The sequence below is a fragment of the Salvia miltiorrhiza genome, chromosome 8, assembly GCF_028751815.1.
Source record: "Salvia miltiorrhiza cultivar Shanhuang (shh) chromosome 8, IMPLAD_Smil_shh, whole genome shotgun sequence".
Lineage (NCBI taxonomy): Eukaryota > Viridiplantae > Streptophyta > Magnoliopsida > Lamiales > Lamiaceae > Salvia > Salvia miltiorrhiza.
The window spans coordinates 23165587-23169828 of NC_080394.1; the positions used below are offsets into that span (position 1 = coordinate 23165587).

General features: G+C 35.2%; 1 long non-coding RNA gene across 1 annotated transcript; it reads left to right on the forward strand.

Moving 5' to 3' along the window:
* The first annotated feature begins 624 nt into the window (after positions 1 to 624).
* LOC131001954 (uncharacterized) lies at positions 625 to 3770 on the forward strand. Its single transcript, XR_009094087.1, has 3 exons — positions 625 to 777; positions 2852 to 2916; positions 3511 to 3770. It is a non-coding gene; the product is annotated as an uncharacterized LOC131001954 (long non-coding RNA).
* The last annotated feature ends 472 nt before the right edge of the window (positions 3771 to 4242 follow it).

Genomic DNA, 4242 nt, shown 5'->3' on the forward strand with positions numbered 1-4242 from the left:
GACTTTTTATTAAGGATTATAGACTTTTAATTATTGATTTAAGGATTTCTTATGGTAATTAGGGTTCAGCATCCATTAATAAAATACGGACTTATGTGAATTTGATGATTACATACGTGATAATTTATTTTATTTTTATTTCAACGGATGATGCACTCAAAATATATTTTGAGTCCATTAAGAGAATGATGGAGCTCAAAGATTTATTTTGAGTTTTCAAATCGAAAAAAAAATTATGTATTTATTTATTTTACCGAGAACTTTAGGAATGATGAGTTATAAAAATTTTCCATCAATATTTTTCTCAAATTATTTTCCTATGATGTATTTATAAATTGAGAGAGAGCACTAATGTTAGTGCTATTTATTCTAATTTTGATCACAAGAGTTTTATGCTCTAGCATTTTATCAATTGATGATTAGTCTTACATATATATATATTTTTTTTTACACATGGGTTATTACTACACCACATTTTTATATTTACTTAATGTAACACCCCATTATCCTCCACTAATATTTTCTTTTCCCTACCACTAATCTTTTTCCCTACCACCACTAATATTTTCTTTTCCCTACCACTAATCTTTTTCCCTACCACTACTCCTACCTTTCCACCACACTACTCCTTTTCCCCCACCACTACAATCTTTCTCCCACTCTCACAACTTTTCTCCCACCATTATCACACTCCATAGAAGCCTTTGAAGCCCCAAGAGAAGTAGCAAAGCAAGGGAGAGTGTGGGAAAACTATAGAGTGAAGGTTGTGCTTCGAGGGTGAGTTTTTCTTTGCTTTTTCTCAACTGAAAATGCTTTATGGCCATGGATTTTTACACATTTGTGTGCTATATTATGTGAGGATATGTTTTATGATTTTGGATGATTATTTTGGTAGAGTTTATTGGGTGAAAAACCGTGCATGAGGTAAGGCAGCGAATCTGCCATAAGCACACTGCTCGGCAGTGTTTTGCAAGGCGATTCCATCCATCCAAACGGTTCCCAAAAATTCCCAAATTAATTGTGTATCATATTTCATATGTTTTCTAAACTTTGGTAAAATTTCAGAAGGTTTGGAGCTCTTATGATTTATTTATGAATTTGTAAACATCACTGCCTATCTGGAATACATTTTTGGTAAACAATCTTTGGGAGGCCATAAGTAAAGTTTCAATCGGTGAAAACCTTTGAAACTTGAATATGTCACTCTAGACTCCCGTATCTTTCTTTTGACATCGGTCTCACCATTTTTGAGTAAGGGAAACAACCGGTATAAATTCTTGAAATCTAGTTCTTATTCCTTGTACCATCCAGTAGATTTTACAAACCTACGACTTTTAGGTGGCAAAGGCCGACTTAAATCTTTGATTCTCAAGCCTATCTTTCTACTGAATATTCACTGACATGTTGGGAACTTACTTGTTCAGTTTTAGAATTTTTGGTGAAGCCTAAAGTGGTTTTTCTGATTTATGTTCTAAATCTGCCAAACTTGAACTCTTTTTGTGCACTGAACTTTAGACAGTCATATCTTCTAAACCATGAATGTTCTTGGAGTAAATCCAACTGTAGAGTGTTATGATCTCTCCCTAGTTTCCAGATTGACCCTTGGGGTTCCCAGTGGAGTTTTGTAAAGGGAGATATGAATTTTTAAAGAAAGCCCACTGACTTGGTTGTAATCTGGAAATCTGAAATTTTCAGATTTTTGCTTGTTAAATACCCATCTTTGAGAGGGCATATCTTGCTCGTTTGAATTTTTTTCATTCGATTCAAATTGGAGAATGATCCTTGAAATGTCTAGTTTCCAGAATTTCTTTTGGAGCCTCATTTGGAGATCCGAGGCAGATTTGATGTCTGTTGCAAAACAACCTCTTAAGAGCTCAAGTTGTTGAATTATTTTCTATGTATCAAAGTTCATTTTAAAGGATGTTTCATGAAAGATTTAGTATATGTGCGTAACGAGTTTGGGACTATTTATTTTAAATGAGGTCCGTTCTTTTATTTAAATTATGATGGACTTTTAATGAATATTTTTGGGATTAAACTCTTATTTCTTGATTTATATAAATTATTTTTTTAAGGACTTATAAATATGAATTTCGTAGGCCTACTGACCTACTGTGATCGACGGTTTGTCGATGTCTAATAGATTTGACAATTTTATAGCAAGTCCCTACATGAGTCTTGAGTACCCTGGTAAAATTTCAAGCCATTCCAACTTCGTTTGATACTTCTTTAAAATGCAAAACCTAAACTGCACATTACTACCGAGAATTTCAGAGAACAGAGGAAAGAGTCATTCATTTCAGTAGCTTCCTGTGTGATCTAGATTTCCAAATTTTTATGGTATTAACCTTATTGTGTTAACTAGATATCCACCAAAGTTGAGCCCAGTTTGACAACGTTTACTATTTTTCAAAAATCCAAGTTTTCGATTGTTCAAAACTGCCGAACATGGTAGATCGTGGTAAAAACGTCATATCTCTCAAACCACTTGGAGTTTTCGACTCTACTTTTTTTTTATATGAAACTAGACTCGAAGATCTTTCTTTCGGTATGAGTCTCGAGTCCAGGAGATGTCGGAGTCAGAACAGATTAAATTTTGAAGTTGAGTCAGTGTAAAAAACAGAGCATGTTTTGATGATGTTTGATTGTGATTCTTATGTGCCTTATGTGTTTGTGTTGCCTATGTGTTTGAATGAGATTAGACGAGGTATGATTGATTTTTGACTGTCTTTAATGTAATGAATTATGGATGCTAGAACCCTAAAACATTAAAAGATACCCTAGGCACGTAGAATTAGACTTTGTCTTATGACAATTTCTTCACGAACTTATCGACTCTTCATCAATGAAGGTCCGGGCGACAGAAAGTGAAGCCGAAGAAGAAACGACTCCACGCCAGCTTTAAGAACAATTGAGGTGGGCATTACTTTTACTATACGTATATAGAGATCCCCTGCGTGTCGTAGGCCTCTTATACGAATATATGCATGAGATGATTTTAACTGTTAATTTCAGTTTATTATTATGCCCAAATGATAAATGACTCTTATGAAATGAAAATGAAATGTTCATGAAATGAAATGAAATGTTTATGAAATGATTGACTGCCAAAAATGTTTATGTTTTTATATGTATCCTATCTGTGTTGGTTCGCCAACTTTAAAGGAAATCCAATTGGGATCCTATGCTAGACAAAGGTCGCTAGCTAGGGTTAACGTGTACACTCATGGAGACCGCGAGTCGCTTGCGACCGGTCTTGGCGTCCGTGGTAAGGAGGCCTCCTTCCCGGCGCGTGACAGAAAGGACAGATATGGATCATATAGACTGAAAATGGGATGCGCATCCACCTTATGAAAATGAATGAAATGTTTTAGTAAGCGCAGGTCATTCAAGAAAACCCCTGTGTGTTACTGTTGGCAGTTCAATTTATATATGTATGCATGTTGTATTTTCGGCTTATGTCACTGAGTATTTTTATACTCAGCCCTGCATGTATTTCTAAATGTGCAGGTTGAGCAGGCGATGGAATGGATCGGTGTTGAGCGGATTTCCCTTTTGATGTTTATGTAATGAAACCTTGAGTATGCATCTCCATATGCATAACTCACACGTTTTTCCGCTGCAAACACTCTGACTTATTTATCATTTCTACTTGAACTTATTACTACTTCATTTTAATTAACTTTCAGTTGGGGTCTAGTCGTTATGGCAGACTCGTTTGTGAATTACCCAAGTGGTTATATATATATATACCACTAGTTTGTTATTAATGTTGGTTACTTAGTAAATCCCCTTTAATTTCCGTTTCTTATTGTTCATCCCAAGTCATAACCCCGGTTAACCCGTCATTGGGATAGTGGGCTGTGACAGAGTGGTATCAGAGCAGTTCGTTTGCTCTGGCACTAGAAACCTTATTCTAAAAAGCCAAGTCTAGTTTGATTCACTAGACATACGTGGGTTAATACGACACCGCTCAACACTCCATTGCATCGTGCTCAATCAAGGAAAAAGGTAACTGCAGTTACAACGTTTTAAAGATGTTATTATTCTAAACTGTTTCATGAAGATGTTTATGTAAAGAGCATGCTATGATGAAATGTTGAATGTTTTGCCTTTCATGGCATATCATTGCAGTTATGATGATATAATAAGAAGAATGATAGAGAATTGACACATGCTTTCCCCAGAAAACATAGATTGCTATAAGTTGCATGATCACGATTCTAAAAGAACATAGACTGC